Source organism: Strix aluco, chromosome 4, assembly GCF_031877795.1.
Source record: "Strix aluco isolate bStrAlu1 chromosome 4, bStrAlu1.hap1, whole genome shotgun sequence".
NCBI lineage: Eukaryota > Metazoa > Chordata > Aves > Strigiformes > Strigidae > Strix > Strix aluco.
In genome coordinates this window covers 93,277,716-93,300,060 of record NC_133934.1, presented here as the reverse complement: position 1 = coordinate 93,300,060, position 22,345 = coordinate 93,277,716, and the positions used below count along the sequence as shown (strand labels likewise).

The following is a 22,345-nucleotide window of genomic DNA, read 5'->3' as shown; positions in this document are numbered from 1 at the left end:
AGCCCACCGACACTGCAGGAAACTGGAGGCAGTTCCTGGATTTCATTCTGGAGGTGAGCAGGGACAGAAAGCTCATCTTCAGCCCCAAACCCCATAGCTCCACGTCACTGAAATCAGCAAATGCAGGACCACGAGCTCAGCAGCACAGAAGGTGTTTTAAGGGTGCCCCAAGAACAGCTTGTGATCTCATGTTTCTCTCAATGCACAAAGCTCTTCAGGACAAAGACTATAATTTATTAGACATTTGTATGGCACTTTGAAACACAGGCCCCCAACCAGGCTGATGCCTTTAGGAGCTACCATTATCTAAACAGTAAATCAACAATAGTATTAATCTATGCCACGATACCTAAACACAGTGGGTGATGGTAGATGGAGCATCACAACTATCAATTTCCTGGCTTCAGAGATTTTTTTTTCCCTATTAAGAAGATGTTTTTGTCTGTGTAATTTAATTTCCTTCACTTTTTTTTTTTAAATATAGAATTAGGTATTACTGCCTGATTAAAAAAAAAAAAAGAAATTTGGTTGACAATCAAAGCCATCTTTTTAACTGTTGAAGCACATGAAAGGCATCTGAAACACAACAGCAACAAAGAACAAGGAACTATTTGTCAACGCCACTTGGTCATTGGGGAAGCTTAGGGGAGGAGACTGATGCTGTTTGTTTAAAACAAGCAAACAAAAACCTGACAGACAGACCATTTATCTATATAGTGCTTCACTTGAAAATATTGGTGGAGGGAATACATCTTAACTTGGTTTCTAATAAAAAGTGCTGACACACTCCATTATGGCACTTCCCTGCCTTGGGGAAGGAGGATGCCTATTGCAGGAAGGACCCTCTGAAACCGAGGGATACATGTGGGATCAGGGACAACACAGCAGCAGGTCAGCCCAGGCCCTCAGCACTCCTCTACCTGTCCAGCCAGCAATACCACAGCATCTGCCACGCTCAGACTAGCCTCATCTGACTTCAGCCCTGCCAGCTCCAGAGGAAGGCAGAGGAAGCAGGGAGGCTGGATTCATCCCTGGGTACCTCTTTCCTTCCTACAAACCAGCCAAGCCAAGGAGCAGCGCCCTGAGACTGCCATGCAGAACAACTGCCCGTGACTCCCACCAACAAAGTCTGCTCGGGTGGGACGAGGCAGGTCCCGCCCTCGCACTGCCCCAGTGAGGGCCTGTGGAGCACGGCGTGGTGTGTGACCCAGGCCAGGCTCCGTATCCGACTCCACGTGTGCTCTCCTGTTCTGGCTGCTGCTGTTCAAGACAGTGCAGAGCGCGCTTCCCACACTGCCCAGGGCAATGGAAACGACTATCCCACCTGGCGACAGCATCTGCCACCTCAGGTGCCATCCTGTCAGGTGGCAGCTTTGCAGAGGAAGGGGGCAATCTCTCTGCAAGGAAAAAGCGCTACGCAGAGTAGCGTTAGGACGGCTTCCCTCTCGCACCCTGTCACCCACTAATTAACGCAACCATGTCCTCACCAAATCCCCTCACGGGTAGAAAGATATCATTAACGATACAAATGAGACCCAGAGAGATGAAACGATGTGCCCAGCAGCACGCTGGCAGCGTGCCAGAGACCAGGAGCCTACCTGCTTTTCCACTACGCTCGCACAAGACCTCAGCAGCTGGATTACCACAATCTGTCATACCTTGGGCATTTGGGAAATGCTTGAACCACCCACTTACTAGAGCAGGACTCATATTCAGCTTGGGGAAAAAAAAAACCCAGACTGCTGTACCACACCTTTTACCTAGGGCTCTCTATCCCTCTCCTTCCCCACCCTATTTGATATTACACCATTTTATTTACAATAGGGGGTAACTGATTTGACTGCCAGCACGTTGCATGCTCACGGCAGAACCGAGGGCTCCTGGGCTACTCTCGCTCCTCCCCAGCCAGCCCTCGGCAGTAGCTGGACATACTCTTTTCTAACATCACTACTTCTGTTCAGGATAGCAAGTCTTGTTCCAGTTGACCACAGAAGCCTGAACGTAAGCACCAAACACGACTTACTTTCTTAGCTAAACCATGATCAGGGTAAACAAACGCCTGCAACAGCTGTGGATGGAGCAGGATTAGGGACTCCCCAAAAATGCTTGTGCTGTGGGGGAGCAATGCCCCCGCTGCTGCACCAAACCTAACGAGCGCCTTCAAGGCCTCTGTGTCTCAGGAGCCCCCCCAAGCCAGCTCTGCTCTCCAGGCCTCCCGTAAGGCTCACAGAGAGCACAGGATGAGTGCTCTTGAATGGGAAGATGCTGCTGTTACCTAAGTCTTCCAGCCCTGTCCTCTCCAGAAATAAAAAACAGCTCAAGAAAACCACCCTTTTGTTCTACAAAGAGATGGGAGGAATTAAAGGAATATACATAGAAGCACGAGGAGGGGGGATATGCATAAGGCACCCCTTCTCACCCCCACTGTTCCTCCAGCGTCTCACCTTAAATCTGAAACTGATTTTTAGGGTGAAATCCCCAGAGCAAGCCCAGGAACAAACCAAGGAGCCAGGAACCCAACCATTACACTACAGCTCCACTTGGGGGGGCAGAGGGGGAAACGGCCATAACCTCACGTTTTAAAATAACAGTGAAAAAAAACCCAAAACACTTGAAACGGTGTCATCTCCCACGCAGGGTGGTCGATACTTTAGACACGGAACATAAAGCCCTGAAGCAAGGCTGGGAGGGAGGAAGAGTATGAAATTACCCAACATTTAGGTCAGCCCGTGTGCGTGCGTGCGTGTATCGCTGCTCCCCCCCCGCCGGCCGGGGCCCCGCCGGCGGCCCCGTGCCCTATTTAGGGCAGCGCCTGGCGCAGCGGCTATATCTGACACCCGGGATAAACAAGCCGGCCCCGGCGGACGGAGGGCGACAGCTGCCCGGGCCCCGCCGCCGGGGCTGGCCCGGCCCGGCACCCCCCGAAGGGAAAAAAAAAAAAAAAATTTAAAAAAAAAAGGGGAGGGGGGAAATTTATAGCACTGCATGAGAGCCGCTTCCCGCGCCCGGCAGCCCTGGGCAGAGCCGCCCCCCCCGGGCTCCCCGGCATCCCTGCGGGCCGCGCCGAGCCGCGCCGAGCCGGGGCACCCCCGCCCGGCGGCGGGAGGGATCCCGGGGCCGCCGCGCACGGTGCCGCGGGCTCGGGCTGCTCGGTGCCGCGCACGCCCCGCCGGAGCCCGGCGGCGGCTCCCACCGCTCCCTCCTCCTTCCCTCCCTCCGTCAGGCCCCGGCCCCGCAGCGCCCGGCCTGGCCCGGCCCGGCGCCCCCTCCCCTCCCCTCCCCGGCCCGGCCCGGCGCGCATCCCCCGCAGCGCCCGCTCCGCGCCGTATGCGGAGCCCTCCCCCCGCAGCGCACACACACGCACCCACACACACGCACCCCACACCCCCCACACACACACTGACACACACACACACGGAGCCGCGGCGGCTCTGCGAAAACAGCACGAATGAAGCCAGCTCCCAGCGCCCGGGCGGCGTTAAATCCCCTGCACCCCCCAGCCCGGGAGATGAGCCCGCAAAGAGCCCCCCCCCACCCCCAGCACCCCCAGCTCCACGGCCATTCCCACGCAAGGCACGGAGCCCCACTCCAGACCAGGAAACTTAACCGCCAGCCTTGCGTCTCCTACGGAGCAGGGGGAGCACCCTCTTACTTACCCCTTCTGGTTGCTTTCCTGACTTTTTTTTGGAGGGTCGAGCGGGGGGGTGGGGGGGCTCCGCTGGCTCCCCAGTACAAATCCTTCCGGTTCCTAAAGGGAGCTCATCGCACCTCCCGGGGATTCACCGACGGTGTGTGCGGGTACGGGGGGGTTCGCCTTTGCATGTCAGTCCAAGTTGCCTTGCTGGCTACAAAACCTGTGCTCTCTTTTGCAGCTGTCAGGGTGAGCGGGGAGGTGCATCTGGAAAAGGGGGTGGGGGTGGAGGTAAAATGTTGATAAATCCACCAGCCTTGATCTTCAGCTCCGTGCGGTGGAGTTTGGGGAGGGAAAGGAGATCTGGCGAAGGGGGAGGAGGACGAGGAGGACGGAGATGAATGGGGGTCGAGGGAGGGGGGAAGAGAAAATGGATTGTACCCCAGATTGCCACTGAATCTGCTGGGCTTTCCCCGCTCCCGCTCTCACACCATCGGGGCTCGGTCCAGGCTTCCCAGCATTACGGTGCACGGCAAAGCGCTGAGCCTGATTTCTGGGAGCCAGCGAGGTTTGCACAACTGCAGCAAGAAGCCAAATCAAAAAGCCAATCTGCGAGCCTCCAAACTCCACGTCACCCTATCAGCTGGGAGCGAGAGCTGCAACAGAATTACAAGCCATGCATATTTATTCTTCTGAATCCAGGGGGGGATTTTCAGATCGTTTAAAGCAAGGCACAGCGAAGCCAGAGCAAACCCTTTCCAAAATAAATAAAGGCAGAGCATGTCTTGCATGTAACACACACACACACACACACACACACACACACATCTCTATGAGATCTCCGTGGGCATCTATAGGTAGAGATATACACTCACTGAGTGGCAATCGCTCCTGTACCCTCCAGGTATATTGACTTGACTTTGTGATTTCAAGCAAGGGAGGGGAAGAACACGGTAGTTGAGCCTCAGAGCAGAAGATATTGATTGCATATCTGAAATTTAAAACATCTGCCAAACACTTCTGAGAGATTAAATATAGGCAATGTAATTACAGAGGCAGAGTTGGTCCTGGTATACATTTGAAGCTGCATGCTTCGGTTTGTGCTTGCAGAAACCACCCAGTCATCTTTTTTAACCAAAGTCAAATAACAAGTTGTGAGACAGCAAGTAATTTTAAGGTAAAAAATACACGTTGCCTCCAAAGTTGCTATTTGACTTTGGCAGAAGATGACCGGGGGCTGGTTTCCAGGGCTGTGGAACAGGACAGTAGCTTTATGCCTTGCACAAGACACATCATGATGTTTGCACACAGGCTTGTCTCTCCTTGTGATCCCCTCTGTTTTCGCCACAGCAGCTACGAGCAGACAGACGTGTGCCTCCAGGAGATTTACCTTCTGGCATGGCTTCTCACTTCTTTAAAGAACCGGCAAGCCCACGTACTACAAGGCAACAATCCCTGACACAGGGCTGTTCCACCAAAGGATGGGCTGTCTCATCCTCCAGAGAGAAGCTGTCCCCACTCTGTTGTCCCCAGTGACCCCCCCTACCCCATGAGGTGGTAAGGGAGCCGAAGCTTTCTGGTGAGACCCAAGCACATGCACAAGTGCAAACCGTCCCTGTCAAAAGCAGCTGTGTAAACTGCCACGAGAAACCTGAGCCTGAGTCCTACACTGGGTAATAGCTTTTACTTCGGCCAGGCACAGGCAGGAGATGTACAAACTGGGAAGGGGAAAGGGCAGCAAAACAGTTACTGGGAGGGTGACATGGAAAACAGTTGCACCTACTTCATGCAGCCAAAAACGGGTAAGGAAAGCTGCAAATGGGCTGTGGTGCCCCTCAGGAAAGCACAGACCACCAAGTCCCTGAAAGCCAGCTGGTACATTCTGGTTACAGCTCCACAGGAGAGCCGCTGGCCCCACACCTCAGCACAGAAGGGATCCAGAGACCTGGAAAAGCAGTTACCCATTCTGGTCTGGCTACTTAACCGTTGCTAGTTAGAGCAGGGAATGGAAACCCAGCAACAGAAGGGCAGCCGGAGGAGGTCACAAGGGGACACAGTTGGTGCCAGATGGGGTGAACAAGTAGGAGATGGTGGCACAGAAGAGTGCAGAACATCCCACAGGTCCCAGACTCAGCCCTGTATCTCCCCAAATGCCACCTGCTGCTCCTGCTGTCCCCAGATAACCCAAGCAAGGCGGTGAACGTGGCATGGGAAGCATGTGGGTCAGAGGACAAGGCAAGATGTAATGTGTGCCGAGGTGTCTGAGCTCAGGGTGCTGGCCAGCCCTGCACAGGGCTACATGCCTAGATGATGCTCTTGTGTGACTTCAGGGAGGGGAAGGGCTTCCCGGTGCCTGGGGGCACACAGGCAGATGTGCATGTGTGGCCCAAGGAATTAAAGTGCCCAGCAGTCTCATCAGAGCTGTGGAAGAGCCTTTATTGACATCGAAACATAAAATTAACAGCGCAGCATCAATGGCTGAAACCCAAGATCAGGTGGATGCAGGGACCCTGGTGCTGGCCAGCATCACCCACTCTCCAGGTGACCACCTCCAAACCTCACACCCCTGTCAGGGAGGACAGACCCTGAGGCTGACAGCTCTCCAATTGTCTCCAACACCAAGCAAAGGAAACTGCCCTGGCCAGCATGGGGAAACTCTTCCCAACCCGTGGCTCCTCGTCAGGCAGCTCCAGCCACCCAGTTGTGTTCAATGCTTGGCGAGAGCAGGTCTGGAGTTGAGGAACCGCTGTACAAACGTCAGTGTGAACAAGCCCTGAGGGCAACACACAAATATACAGTTGACAGTAACTTAAGACAGACAGAGCTCTTCATTGTACACAGATGTTTCATTTCACCTCATCTCCTCAACTCAGTACATAAAATCATTCCTAATACATTTTAGAAGTGCTCCCAGGCATTTCCCTCTTTTCTTCCCTTTCAAATGGGCCCAGTCTTACATTGCTCAGCTCAGGCAGAAATTGTTCATCACAAGAGGGAGTATATGAAATTTCCTCCCTCATCAGCTTTCATCAGGTGCCTGCTCACGTTCATGTCAGAAGAGATGGGATAATGTGACATTTATTAGTATGATGCATCTACAGAGCCTTGAAATGAAGTTCCAAATCTGAGAAAAAATTACTTTCCAGGGGAAAGAGGAAAGGAACCACCATGTAGGAGGCAGCTTCAAGGCTTTCCGTGATTACAGAGCAAATGAACCCAGTTAAAATGTAAAATTTTGTGCTTTATTTTTTCCCCCATAAAAGCCTACTTTGCAAACATGACTGAGGCTCTGAGAGCCAAGCTGGGCTTTACACACACATCCTCAACAGTGCACAAGATCCTATCGAACAAGCCCCGAGACACGTGGAACTGTCCATGCTCCCTTCATGCACTTCCCGTGACCAGTGGGCAATTCCTCCACGGGTCCTAGCAAATCGGTTTCTGCCAGAGATGCACAAGGAAGGGTGAAGCATTGCTCATTCTTTGCGTATCCTTTGCGCACTGATCGGGAAGGAGTGAAACATGGGTTTAATCTCTCTGATCCACAGATGTGGCTGTGACAGGTGTTGGCTGACCTTCTCATTGCAGACCTTCCCAGGAGGTTTACTGGGGTCAGAGGCCACGATCCTCAAGTCTGGCTCAGAAGGAAGGGCAGTTCTTTGTGCGATCATCTTCACCATCGCAACTGAGCGCAGAGCAATGTAGAGACAAGACCACATGTAGATGACTGATACCAAAAAACATCTATGCTTGCCAAGGGTATTCTGTGAAAGTGAACATGGACCTAAAGGAACTTAATGCAGCATTCAGTACAACCCCCCCAAAAATAAAAAAAATCCTAAAGATAGCAGCTGGTCATTGGGAGTCCAGGGCAACTCAAACCCATGAAAACTTTTGATGAGAAGTGACACCTTCCAGAGAATCCACCTGACAATGAAGGAGAGCGAGGGCACACCTCGAAACCAGATTTTGATCATGGTGGAATCGAGGACACATGTTAATTCCAAAGTTTTCCATTTTTGCACAGGCTTCAGAAACTGTGTTGGTCCATAGATTGACCACTACAGGGTGAGGAGAAAGTGGACATCTGTGGTGGAGCGTACCCACTCAGGACAAACACCCTGGGGCAAGGCCTGGCAAGCCAGTGCATCCTGGGGCAGTAAACAGGCACTCACTCAAAGGGAATTTTCTCAGCATTTTAAATGCTAACCATGGGTGGTGTTCAGAGGGACTTCTCAGGTTGAGGGGGTCTGCAGCTTTCCTTCTTTTTGGCATCTTAGAAAAATAGTTAAATAGCAACTCTGTTACAAACTAGCTTACATGTTTTTGGAGGGGTTTTATAAGTTTTTTCCAGGAAGGACCAATGGAACTCTATTGCTTACAGCACTGGGGTATGTGCCAGGGCAAAGGGCATATCCAGAAGGTCCCTTTCAACTGCAGTGACGAGTAATTAGCAACCAGCACCAGCACTGCTGGCAATACACCCATTTTCTCAGCTGCAGAACAACACGAGACTTAGATTACAGCAGTGGATTGGATCTGCTCCTCTCCCCACTCCCACTGAGGACCAAGGAGCCTGGCCTCAGAGGAGGAGGTTTGGCATGACAGACGACAGCCACAGATATTAGCGTGGCAAGAAGCCTGCAAGCACATCAGCAGGTTCAGATGGGTTCTCATACATGTCTTACAAAGCCCTAGAAGAGGATTTGCCTCCCAAAGTTTTCTATTTAACAGCTTCCCAAAATAATTGTGAATTCCAAAAATCAATGGGAAAAGCTCATATTTCAATGATTTTGAAACCCAGCAAAGACAAAAATCAATTGTACCTCCACCACTCTGGTTTCCCTGTTAAACACTGGCACCAAGATTATTTTTTTTTTTGTGCTTCCTGCACCACGTGCTGGCTAATAGCGTGAAAAAAAATAATCCATGTTCCTAAAACTAAGCCAGTGCTTCATAGAGGAGGATTCACAGCGATTCTAGAACAGCAACTGGTGCTTCAGCCATGTGCCACGCACAGGCTGGCTTTCTTACACCCCTCTCAAATTCTGCCCCCTTCATTCTGTGCATGTACCTTCAAATTCTTGGCAAGCTACTCCCTGGCCAGTGTGCTTGCTAACAGGCTAAATTGTGCTGCTATTGATCACGAAAAATGGTTAGGGTTATCTTTATTGCAGATAGCATATAGGTAGCAGGAGCACGTTGTCCCCTGTATTGGCTTCCAGTTCCTAAGGATCTTCCACAGCATCAGCAGCTCAAACTCTCCCACCCATTTTTGCAGCCCAGGTGGCCAATGGACCCACAGCCACCCGCCCTACACTAGCAGCGCCCAGCACAGGGTTGGGGGTGCTTAGCTCATGGGCAGAAAATGTTGGTGTGGCTGCGGGTGCTCCTGTCCTTAACCTCACGGCAGTGTCTGTGGGGGCTGCAAACAAGGTTTGACGCTATGGTTTGCCTCCACTTGGAGTGTGAAAGGTACCAGAGCTGAAGGCCCCGAGCTCAGGGGATGTTACCAGACAGCACAACTACAGACCTTGATAGCACAGTCCAGTAGGGATAACAATAAATGCTGGATGAAGATAGAATAAGATTTTACTGTTCCCCTAAGGTCAATGTAATAATTTTCTCTGCAAAACAGCTGAGACCTACTGAAAAAAAAGTCTCCTATGCAATAGTATCTTTTCCTTTAAAAATGTGGGACAAAGTGAAGATTGCCAGATTGTCTCTTCCCCCTGAGTAGTTAGCAGAAAGCCATGCTTCCCTCTAGGAGACTCTGATCCTGGTTTATAAAAATCAGGGGAAAAAAGGAACTATAAAGTAAATTAACATCAGCTCTTAATGAAAGTTAATAGTTTAATTAAAGGAGTGACTTGTGCATAGAGCAAGCGGCTTGTGCATGGAGAGACTGAAGAGATGCATCCGTCTCTAGGATATACATGGCCTCTCTCCAGGTCTGGCAGGACCCAGGAAACACATACGGGACAAGCGCAGGTGCAGGGTCTGACCGCAGACTGCTCTGGTGATGGCGGCAGGGCAGAGACCATCTCCCTGGGAAGGGGCCCGCCGTTGGGACTCCACACAACATCTGCCACCACTCTCAGCTCTGAAGTCTTGACTTGAAGTCTCTAGTTATGTTGCCAAATCGTCCTCCTGATAGGTGTCATGTTTTTGGATTAGGTGGGTGATAAAAACACTAATTATCCCATAAAGTATTAATTTATTCAGGTTCTCCTAAAAGTTGAGTTTACAAGAGTATAATCCCTTGTCTCAATGTTTAAAAAAAATGCACAATCACAAAAGGACATAAGGTGCCTGCAACATATATCTATATATGCTTAGATCCTGTTGAACACAACCCACTTGTCCTAGGCATGTCATCACAGCCCGAAGCAGTCCCATGGTATTGCTCTGACAGCAGGATTCCACCCTCAGAGTAGTCCAAAGGATTCAGATGGAAGGGATTAAATTTGTGGAGGAGAAAGGCACACTTAGACACATGCACAAAAGACAGGGTGGTCTTTCATAGCCCAGCTTTTCTTTCTAAAAGGGTTTCTTTTCCACACAATATGTATTTTGTCCTGTACTTTGTACACAGTCCTACCTTTGGCCTCTGCCCTGCACTCTGCTGCTTTCTGTACACCATCTCCCACCTGCTCATGCCTCTTGCCACACATGCCCTTTAAGCCACCCTTTATGTTGTTCCTGTGGGAACATGGGTTTAGCTGTTGCTCTTTGTCAACGCATCACATAAACTGTGAACTTGGAGTAGCTCTGTCTTTCTCTCTGGGATAACTAACTTGCATCCCATAATGTGCAGAAGGAGTTTTGCTCTGGAGATAATAGGTGGAATAACTGTGAGCAGCAGAAGCACTTCAGCCTGGAGAGCCTTGGGCTGCCCATCTCCCACCCACAGTGCGCTCCTGGTGCTCCTGGCAGGGGGAGGCTATGACCATTTTGCACAGTCTCTCATCCGTGCGATTTTTTCACATTCAATTTTGCACTGTTGTCCATCTTGCAGCTACAGAGAAATATCTTCCACTTCTGGGAATCCTGGCTACAAGGGGCTGCTCACAAAATTGCTTTCCAAATACACCAACCTCACTTCGAGGGCCATGAGCAGAAATGCCAGATGATAGAAAAAACCACCTCATCTCCACATGCTGGTAGGAGATTTATCAAGGTTCACAGCTGCTGCAGCCACCCAAACTGTGTTTGACAGGAGCAGCCCAATGTCACTTGGCACTGGGCAGACAAGACCCAGCTGGCAACACTCAGTGTCTCCCAGTAGAGCCCTAATGGACTGGGTGCTTCCCTCAGCCTTCCTTCCCCCACCTGCCTAATTTCTTACAACTGGGAAATTAAGACTTTGGGAATTTCTACCCAGCTACCAAGTTTCCCTGCAGTGGGCTAGCAGGTCCCAGAGCTACAGGAGGAACTGCCAGACAAGCAGATAGAGGTTCCCACTGCCAAAGCAAGACCATGCAGCCTCCTTGACCCAGGGACCCAGCCCAGAAGTCACAAGAGGGCTCTCAGCAGGTATCATACATGTGGATTAAATGCCAACCCCACAAGGCTAAAGCATGAGAAAATGCCATTTACCTTAATGGAAAGAGTAGCAGAACCTCATGCAAGCACCAGAGCTTGGAGAACACTGAGCCCCAGAGGCCCACAGCATGCCAGGGGTCAGAACGGTGCTCCCCGCAGCGCTGGCAGGAGCTGAAGCAGTGGCTTTGTGATGCTCAGGGAGGCCCAGCTCACCCGAGCAGCGAGCGGGTGCGTGCTCAGAGCAGCACCCCGGCAGGGCGGGAGCAGGGTGGTGACAAGCCACAGGTGGGGTCCAGCCCCCTGGGAGTGTGCTGCCTCCCCAGAGGGCAATGGGTGTTGCCAGGGAGCAGGTCCTGGTTCAAATACCTGCCTTTGCTGTGCCCTAGGAGTGTCCTGTAGGAGTCCTTCTGTGGTGGCAGAGCTCTCTCCCTTGTCCTGCCACCAGGTCCCCTCCTCCTGAGGACAGGGAGTGTCTGTGAAGCCACACGAGCTGCCCAGCCGCTGCCTCCATGTGCTGTTCCCTGCCCCAGCCTGCACTCAGCTCACATCTGCTGCATCCAAGGTCCTCAGAAGGGCCTGGCTTTACTTCTGAGCTGGAATTCAAAGGTACTGATAACGCCAGAAGCAATTTCCAGGTACATCTCACTGTCATCACCCGTGCAGCAGAACAGGGTCCTGAGTCCCAGCAGGATGCAGACCAAGTCACTTGACCATGAGACCTGCTGCCCCCAGCCCTGCCATAGCTTACTCCGGGAACATCAGCAGTGCCAGGCAACTCCTCAAATGCAGTGGGGCATTCCTCATCTCCCAAGGCTGCTGCAAGGGCTAATTGCTTGACACCTGGTTACAATGCCCTCCAGAGGATGAAGGTGTGGTTCAGCACACTCATTATGTGGCTTATTATAGAAGTCAGTATTTACTAGAGAAGGGAGGGAGCATCTCAGGAGTGACAGCATTGCAAAGCAGCCTCCTTCCCTAGCATCATGTATTTTTGCTCACATGGCAAGAGCAGCAGGGCCTGAAGTGCTTGGATTCCCTTTCAGCTGGTTCTGCTATGAACGGCTGCGCTCCCCCTGCGGCTGCTGTCCCTACTGCCATCGTCTCACTGGTTTCAGCTGCACCTAGAAACGGACTGAGCCTTTACTTAGTATAGTTATATCTCTATGGTATTCCACTTAACATCTTTCTAGTGGCTCTTAACGTACTTTCTCATTACTGAGGAGAGTGGAGGGATGGCTCCATGTCCTACAGGGCACAGGCAGAGCACTGTGACTGTTGCAGGGGGACTAGGGATGGCCAAGCCATCGGCTGACACAGCCACCCTGGGCAGAAGACCAAGGCTCCCGTCTTCTCCGCTGGCTGGTGGAGCATTATCTTCTCCGCACCTTCCCTCTGCCCAACACCATCCTGAGGATCAGCATGCCTCCAGGCATCCGGGCAGCTGCCCGTCACCTACTGCACTCAGAAATTTCATTTTGTCATGCCTTCAGAAAGACAGAAACCACCCTTCATCTAGCTTCTGCATAGACACATATTTGTCCTCATTTCTTTATTGGTGGTTTCATGGTTTACTGCCTTCATGAGACAGAGAGCTGCTGCCATGTGGTTAGGGGACAGGCTGCAAGAGCAGCTCCCTTGTTAGACTTGTTTGGTGGGTGTATTGAGATTTTAAGCCCTTTGCCAGCTTTCATGAACAATGAATGCATGTTCAAAAAAAGGGAAAAAAATAAAAGGGAAAAAGATATTATTAGAAGGAGCAAAGCCTCAATGAGTCCCATCACTTCCCCCAGCTGCTGCTGTGTCTAATCATTTTCATAGTGTATCAGGAAGTGTGAAATCACCGATTAATTTTATGACAGAGATTTTCATCACAGAAGGTGGGGACATGAAACCTTTCTCTCCTGAATGCAATTGTAGCTGCAGGTTCATTCTCAGCTACCAAGTCTTCCCCCTTACCCCAGGTACCACTGTGGAAAGCAGTGAGACAAAACACTCCAAACCAGGTCACCTCTTTTCTTTGATGGAAACACGCAGATGAGTGCCAGTCCTCGCTACAGAAACCTCACAGGATGCTGAGCAGGGGAAGTTCCCATCACAGATTTCTCACCAGCAGACAGTAAAGAAGAGACATGTAGTCTTCCTCCAGGGCTCTGCTGCCTGGAAAGGGCTCTTGCACCTCTCAGCAGCAGCGAGGGCAGAACTTTGAGCCCTGGTGCCCTGGCTGTGAAGCATCAAGCACCCAGACTCAGCCCCCAGGCACTGTCTTAACTATCTGAGCATTGCACTGTCCTCAGTCAGGTCAAGAGTCTCTGCATCTTATAGGACCAATTCAGAAAACACAAACTCATGAACTTTGGACAACCTTCTCTGGGCTGTTGGAGAACCTGAGGACAATCCATCCTCACCCCCATCCACATGTGCCAGTGAAGGACCTCTCCCTCACCTGATGTGTTTAGAGACAAGTGCAGTGGGGTCCTGACCAGCCCAATATTACTGCAGCGCACAGCGGGAGATTCAGAAAGCTTCCCATCACTTTAGCAGAGTACAGATTACAATGAGATCAAGCCAAATCCTGATCCTGTGGAAATTAGCTGGAACTTTGTCACTGTGAGCAGTACTGTCCTACGGGAGCTGCTGAAGAGCCTGGGGAAGCAGCACAGAGCAGCAGAGGGCAGGAAGCAAAATGTACTGTGTCCAACACCTTCCAAGGGGAATTTGCAGAAGCAGAATGACATTTGGACTCTGTCCAGAACACGACAGCCACCAGCCCCCTCGCGGGGTATAACAGACCTTTAATGACAACTGCTGAGTTGATGTCTGCTACTAAAAGGCAAGATCACAGGCAAACAGGTCATTGGTTTGCTCCTGACCTTGAACTGGACTGGAAGCTATTGCAGTCCCACTGGCACTGTCTCAGCCTCTCAAAGAGAAGAGTGCAACATGCATGGAGACCTCCTGACACAGCCTGCAGCCCCCTTGCACACTGCAGAACCTCCTCCTTCACATGCCAGCCCGGCACAGGGTCACTGGCCACCCTGGCATTACACTCCAACTGTTTATTATTTAATGAAGCAGGTGGGGAAGGGGATTACCTGGGGCAGCAACAATTCTCCTGCTTCCCTGGCATGGGATGGTGTTAGCCAGGATGGGTGAAGTGGCAGTCCTGCAAGGCACCCGCCCTGACCCTGTCCAGAAGGGAAGGCTAGCGTGGGCCAGGTTAGCACACGTGTGCAGGTACTGCTTGGTTTCCACCAGTGTCCAGACTGAACAGAGCAAATCGGAGCACTGGGACAGAGAGAAACCCTTGAGACAGGATACAAAACTAAATCAAAGTTTTATGGGCTAGGATGAAAGGGGAAGTACTTCAAAGACTGCAAAGCATTAATTTTCCTTTTTGCTGTGGCTTTTCCTTCCTCCCTGTTTTAATATGATGGATCACCTGATAATGACAGGCAGTTGCTCTGACTGACACGTTCACCAGGGATAAAGGAGAGCAGGAAATTGGATCTGAGGCTCTATACTGTATTTTAGCAAGTTCTGGAGCCACCAGAAAGAGATACTTGGTCGTATTGCTAATGCCATCGCATTCCCCGCAGCCACAGACATGTAGTCCTGTGTTCAATTTCCTGCCGTCACTCGTTGTGCCCAGTGCGCAGCTGAAGAACAGGAGTATGAAGTGTATCTGATTTAGAGATGTACATGAATGAGGCCCAAGCTCTGGCTACAGTAGGAAATTGAACTGTTGATGAAATGGTTTTCACCAAGGAGACTAGTTTTTCTCTCCCTGCCTCTCCCATTCTGTGTTGTCCGGGTCTTAAGGTCACAACTATTGCCTCTTTCACCAAGAAACCAATGAACTGTTCTAGTATTTGCTTTTCCAGCCGCACCTTTTTTTGTCCACGGTGAGGAAAGCTCTCTCAAAATGCACAGAGCCCCTTCCCTTCTCCCCCCTCCCCTGTCCCAGCTGCTCTGTGCCATGACGGAGGTAATCCGCTGAGCACACAACCTTAGTTACCTTCACCCTACTGCCTTCTGCATACTACAGCAAAAGCTGATTTGCCTGCTGAAGGGGATGGAGAAGGGAGAGGGACCACAACAAGGCAGGAGTAGATTTTCTAATACATGGTGAAATCTCCTTTGGGTTCAGATCTGGCCTTGCAGGAACTGTCAGGACATTGGGAATCCATTCCTGTTGTGGGCTTTGCTGGGTCCTCAAAGCCAAATCCCATCACACCCTTCTCCAGCTGTTAGGAAGGCAGGAGGGCACTCTTCCAGAAGGACTACAAGACTTGCAGATGCAAAGCCAAACGCTGATGTGGCACTAGGGCACTAAGTCCTGGATCCTATCCTGCTGATATTTTGAAGGAGATGAAGCCTGTCAATTCCAGCCTGGAGAAAGGCATTGCTACTGGTACCCCTCTCTCTGCACTGGACTAAAACAGCTTCACATCCTAGAGGTTTTGGAGTCTGGACCCTGATTTACAGCCCTCACTCATCTCTGGCTGCAGACAGCTATTTGCACTTCTAGATTACAGCCTGGATCAAAGACAGATGCAGTGAAATACTCAGGCAAGATTTTTGCTCAAGTACAGACAGCCAGTCCTAAGCAAAATACCCTGGATATTTTATGAAAACAGTGTATTTTTATTTTAGATCTATGGGCTGACAAGCATCTGAACATGCATGAGTTTAAATTGCTTCCCAGCTTGGGGGATCTGCACTACATCCCCCTGGAAAGCTATTTTAATTGCCACACCACCTGGAAAACCACCCAGCAATAATATTCCTTGTCTCGCTGGCCCATCAGGCTGGACTGTAACAGACAAGATATTGATGCAGCAACCTGATGTAATCAAGAGCTATAAAAGGCAAAGCAGTAAATCATTTGGATGCAACAGTCTGTCTGTGCACTTAGCTGTTCTTTATGTTTCCTAAAACATCCAATAAACAAAATTGCATTTAACTATTAACAGTCACACAGCAATTTTCCTTGCAAAACTTGCAGTCTCACAGACAATGGATGGTGGTGGGGAAGGAACACAGCTGGGAAGTAGATCGAGAGTGTCCAGAATTAAGAATTATTTTTCTTTCCTGCAGGTGGGTCACCTGAAACTTATCTCACTGTTGAGCACAGGTGTTGGAAAAGGTGGCTCTCACTGCTCCTAGGGTTAAAGAGTCAACCATATTCTTTACTGAGCTTTCCCTCAGTGCTCTTAGGACTGACCAGCAAGCCCACTTATACGACCTAAAATGAGAGCTGCAGCTCTGAGGGAAACTTGCACAAGGCTAACTGGAAATGAAGAGTTAGGTCTGTCTCTTACACCTCAATTAGGACCATCAAGACCTGCCCTGGAGGGCAGGAGCTGCCTGGGCAGAGGCAGAAATGCTGGCTGCAACTTCCCTCCTGAGCAGGAACTGCCATTCTCCAGAGCTGTGAGTTCAGAAAAGCTGTAGAAATGCACACCAGGGTGGTGGCAAGAGAGGTTCTTGCTAGAGGACCAGGAGGCCAGAGTCCTCTCCACAGCACAGAAGTGGGTCACAGTCCCCTCCCTGGCAGGGACTTGGTATTTCAGCACAACCCATGGAAGCACAAAGCCTTCTTATAGATTTCAGATACACTAAAGTACATTTTTGTTCCAGCCCATGAGACGAGCTTCGCTTTTCCTCTGTATCTCAAGACTCTGGTTTCCAAATAAAGAATCAGTCAAGATACACAGAGGGTAAATGAGATCAATAATTTCTATCAGCTTTTAAAGTGACTAAAGAGACAGCTGAGGAGCTGGAAAGAACTGTAGATTAGACAGAAATTGAGGCATTTTCTTAGCTGCTTCTTTACCAGAACTCCTGAGAAGCAGGGAAAGACAGAACCTTTCTCTTTACCTACCTGGCCTCAATAATGAAACAAAACCTGAAGTCTCAGGAGAGGGAAAACAGTAGCAGCAGCTCAAGCTTTCCTTAAAAATTGTAGACCATCTCAGCAGCCTCACCCCAGCAAAGTCATTGTAGCTGAGGGCTATTGAACCATCCAGGTCTCAAGGTGGGTATTTGGTGGCTGACTGTCCTTGACAGCTGTGGAGCTACTTTAACTTAACCCAGATGAAAATTTTCCCCATTGGCTGACATTTAACTGCCCTGTTTTTTTACAGGATTTATCAAGAAGTCAGGCACTCAAGGTGACTCATCGCCAGCTAAGCCAGAGCCAGCAAGAGCTGTCACACTGTGCAGTACTCCGGCTGCCCAGGGGGGCTGTCAGTAACACCGAGTGACCAGACCTTCCCTTGCCTTATTAACCTGGGCATCAGCAGTGTGTTGCAGGGCTACAATCGGGTTGGATAAACCCCTCATGTGCCCTCGAGGTGTGGATGATGGGGAGCCTCTCCCTCTGTATTGCAATGGGGCAACATTCATACTAATACCGCAGCAAAACTCAATCACACCAGGGCATGTACAGAGCAGTCCAACTGGTTGGTATGCAGCTACACCAGGATAAATAGGAAAAAAATCCATAATTAGAATCACCTGTCAAATACCTTGCACCTTCCCCCACTCTCCTCCATTGCATTTATAGCCTGTCTCTCCCCGTGTCAGCCTGCTCTTGATTTTCAATGGGTTTGCAGTATATTTAGGCTGAGAATAAAGCTTACATGTGAGCAGGTGAATTGGAGGCAGCAGAGCAGCACCCCACAAAGCCTGGAGGAAGAGGTGGCATGTGCTCCCAAAGGAGCTGGGCACAGCACTCAGCAGCAGGTCCTTCATGGCCAGGCTCTGATAATGCACCCAGATATTTTATTTACTCCATGGGCCCCCTTTCTTCTCCTTCTGGTCCCAAATGCCGGGCTTGGACCACAAGCATTTCTCACTAGAGGGCCGCAGGATGCATTTAGAGATGGACACAGCAGAGCCAGCTGGGGCAGAAGTCAGTCCAGCCCTCTGGATCCCCGAGGACAGTAAATAGGATGATACACAAGCCATGGTTGGGATGGTGCCACCACGACAGCCTGCACATGGGGCCAGGAAGGAGCCAGCCCAGCAAAACCCTTGCCAGGTGGGCAAAGGGGAGGTTTTACATTCAGAGTTACACCAAGGGGTCTGTCTAGGGCAGCACACCCTGACATTAATATGCTTGGCACAGCATTAAAAAGAGGAGCAAATGGGATAGGAGGCCAAAGCAGCAGCCTTGATGTAGAACATGAAGGGAGGCATTTGTTATCAGAATATCAGAGACGAGGAGGCGCCTCTGTAAAAAAAAAAAAAAAAAAAAAATGGCTACAGTAGAGGGTTCAGCTGCTGAAAAACCACTTGATGGGCAGGAATTTGGAAAGAGCTGCTTCTCTGTCAAAGACACACACACACACACACACCTGCCTTTCCCTGGCTTGTTCCAGAGAGAGGAGTTGTGCAGGGAAGAGATGTGGGGCGAAGCTGTGTTCAGACAACAGAGCTCCTAAAAGCTGTGGAAAACAGAATTGAGCACACACAGGATGAATTGAACAATAACACTGAAGCAACACAAAGTTTGTCACTGGGATCTCTGGAGTGAAAAAGAGAGAAGTGGAAATTACTCAGTGTGGGCAGGCAACCCTCTGTTTGAATAGTGGAAACAGCATATTTAGGTTTACTGTGAGAGCCAGATTAGTCCAAGTGCACTGAAGGTAGCGCTCATTTTGTGGGCCAGGGATCTTCCCTTCCAGTGCAGGCTGGAGCAAGCACCTGCTCCAAAGGTGTCTTTTCAGATAAGTGGTTCGATTCTCCTTAAATACCAGGTATACTCTAGGTGACATCATTAAATTGTTGTCCAATCTGGTTTGTGCTTTATTAGAAAGAAATTAAACCATGAACAGCTCATTGTTGCAGAAAGCAAGGATAGGTACCAGCTATGATACAGTTCATCTTCTCCCAAAGATCAAAGAAAATCTTTGTAAAACTACATAAACCACCCAGAGTCACTCCATCTGCCATGGAAATGAAAGGGCCTGGAGGAGCACAGCAAAGATTTCATTAGCAGTAACCATGACACCCACTTTAGGATGGGAGCTGAAGAAGGCAACATCCAAATAGCACTGGGGGGGTACGTTTCTGCAAATAAAGGGAAGTCACCATCACCGGACTTGGCTAGGAGAAAGATTTTAGGGCACAGTGGGATTTTAGACCTGGAAGTACCTGCATAGACAAGTGAAGTTTGGCAGGAGCCAAGAACTGGATAGAGTAAGGCCCCAAATATTGAGTTGTGGGAGCAACTGGCCACTGATACAACATGTTCTAGAACATTGCTAGCTTTCGATAACTGAAGATTCTAAAATGAATATCTAATATTTTTAACTGATCTGCTTAATTTCAAGCAGAAATTTTGGGCTTGAGGCAGGGATTACTCAATAGGGTTAGATGGCCCAGCTTGTGCAAGAATACAGCCTGGAGAAGGTACAGCTCTCTTCCAAGACTTTGTGACAATGCTGACATCAGAAGAGAGGACTCTTGAATGACCCCTGCACATGCTCAAGACACCACCTCTTACAGCTCTGCTCAGGTAGTTGCACACCCTTCTGTCCCTGAGATGTGAGCAGGGGAAGAGCTGTGCACAGGAGCAGGTCCACACAGTGGTTCTGGCCTACCACTACACACCACCTGCAATAACACCTCACTGAGCCCAAAGGTGGAAATGGTGGTGCAAGAGGCACCACAAAGGGGCAGGCCCTGTCTGGACAAGGGAGAAAGGAGCACAGAGCAAACAGACCTATTAAAAAAAAAAAAAAAAAAAAAAAAAGAAGAAGGAGTGCAGACCTTCTCTGAGCTGTGGCAAATTGGCCCTGAAGAAGCAGTGTGAATCGTTAGAAGAAAAGGATAAATTGCCCCCAAACCTGCCTCTTGTATTTAAAAGTCACACAAACACCAAATGGGTTTTAGCTCCTTATTCCCCATCTTTACAAATATGGGTCACATAGACATAGTGAGAAAGATGAGAGAGGTGACAAGAAAAGACAGTGGCAGACGTCCCCAATGTGCTACTTTGGAGGCAATACATATTTCTTCTGAACGTTCTCATTCCGTAGCCAAAGCTTGCCAAAAATCAGATGAGGATGGGGGCCCTCTCCCTCTGAAAAGCACTGTTTGGGAGACACCAACATCTAGGAGCTGATGGACACAAGACGTCATCTGCAGCTGTTACTGGTTCAGACCCCTTCCTGCTCAGGAGCTCCTTGTCTGCCACAGTCTGGATATCGGAGCAAAACAATCTTCCTGGCCTCATTCTATAGATGGGTGTCTCCAGTGGAAGGCTGTGGTCATAGTGGCCAGTCAGTGTCTTCATTCGTAGCCTTCAATATTGGTTTAACCATAAGGGAGGGGCAGCTTGCCTTGCCCCAGTGCTGTCTCCCTGGGACACCAACAGCAATTTGGAGAAACCACTGGCAGGGTCGGTACATGAGGGCTTTGGTCTGCAAAGCTGAGTTTGCTAAACACCAAGCAGTCCTTGGCCAGGTGGTGATTCTGGGACACAGCCCTACCAACAGAGGCAAAGATCCCTTGAAGAAAGGCTTGGAGTTGGAGGACAACCAGGATTTCACCCTGTGCAACATTTAAATAAGCTTCTTCAGCTATATTTGGCCCTCTGGAATGCTGCCATGTTTTGGGATGGCAATGAGGTGTTCCTGTGGGTCTGTATGCTCTGTCTCTCCTCCTGCCTCTCTTACACTCTGATCCCAGCGGCTGGAAACATTATCTGGGCAGAACAAGACAAAAGCACAAGTAATTTGCCTGTGTTGTTAGGGAAATGGAAGCAGGACAGCAAGCCCCAGTCCTACAAATGGTTGTCTTTGAGTACACAGTTCTTAATTGCATGCTTAGGCAAATCCTAGGGTAATTTAGTAAGTTAAGCATGTAATTCCACTTTAACTGATGGGTAAGTCCCTAAAGCAAATGCTTATGTGTACGCAGGGCTGCTCCCTAACTTGGCCAAGACTTGGGGAGCTGGAGAGACCTGGCTTGGGTGGCACTGGGGATGCTGCTTTAGCAAGGCACCGTACTGATGTGCACACAAGTGGATGACAAAGCCATGCCCCAAATTTGTACGACAATCTCATCACCAGGAGAGCAATTCTGGATGAGAATAACCCACTTTTAGTAGAGGAAGGGTAGATGGGGGGACAGATGCAGGCTAAGGGCTGCCCAGCCCCATCCACACACTGCAGCAGGGAGCCCTAAAGCCTCCCCCAGCAACTGTGCGCCCCTCCAGCTGCCAAGCACTGCCCCAGCAGCCATCCAGCTCACCTCTGCTCAACCTGGCACAGCTGTGCTTCAAGAAATTTGTTGCACAAACCTGCCTACTTCTTAGTTTCACCATCTATAAAATTAGGTTAAAAATAGATATTGACCTTTAGAAAAATATCTGGAGATCCTTTAGGTGAATGCTGTGCAAATAGAAATTGTCATCGTTAACAACCAGGTAAGGTGAAAAAAAGAAGCTGGGGAGGGGAAGAGATCTACACCTAGCCTTTTGATGGATCTGAATTCTCTGGAGGGGGGAAATAGTCTATTAAAGCCACATTTACTCTTTAAAAAAATTTCCTTATCTCTGATCAGGCTGGAAAAAAAAAAAAAAACACCACAATTGGCAAGGAACGCTGGGCAGGCAGCCTGCCTGTGGCTGCCTCTGAACCTGCGCCCTTCCCCAGGTGCTAAAGTGTCATCTCAGCCTGGGAGATGGGGCAGGGCACACATCTTGTCTCAGGAGCTCCAGGGGCAGCAGAGTGGCTGTAGGACAAGGCTGCCTTCCCACCCAGGTCAGCTCCCTCCACTGGTGTTTGCTTGCTGTTCTCAAGGAGGTCCCCATACTCTTAGTGTGAAGTTTTCCATTTCTGCCTTCAGTCAAGTCATGAAGCTGTGTATCAAGTGACAATACACAGGAAAGAGGAGAAAGTCACCACCATGGCTTAATTAATCTTACAGGTGGCTGTCATGCAGCAGGAGGTAGCGTAAACAAGAGACTAAAGTCTCGGCACACTGAAGAAACATCACACTTCTGCTGGTGTCAGCACAATGGAGAATGGATTTAATATAATGTTCAAGGGAAGAAGTAGAGGGAGGAAGGGGAAAGAGGTGAGGGTTGTCTGCAACTCTCAGGCACATAAAGGAGGCTCCAGGACAACAGGACCCATTTAAAGGATTACAGCACTA

At 49.9% G+C, this 22,345-nt stretch overlaps 1 protein-coding gene across 3 annotated transcripts in view; it reads right to left on the bottom strand.

Annotated features, from left to right (window-relative positions):
- Window positions 1-22,345, bottom strand: part of SLC8A3 (solute carrier family 8 member A3) — a 149,207-nt gene that overhangs the window by 111,653 nt on the left and 15,209 nt on the right. Inside the window, exon 1 of one of the 3 annotated variants that reach the window (XM_074824320.1) lies at window positions 3,657-4,151. The exons of the other annotated variants lie outside the window; for them this stretch is intronic. The gene's annotated coding sequence lies outside the window, so the exon portion shown is untranslated. Of the gene's footprint in view, window positions 1-3,656; window positions 4,152-22,345 lie in introns of those variants that run through there. 3 annotated transcript variants of the gene reach the window in all.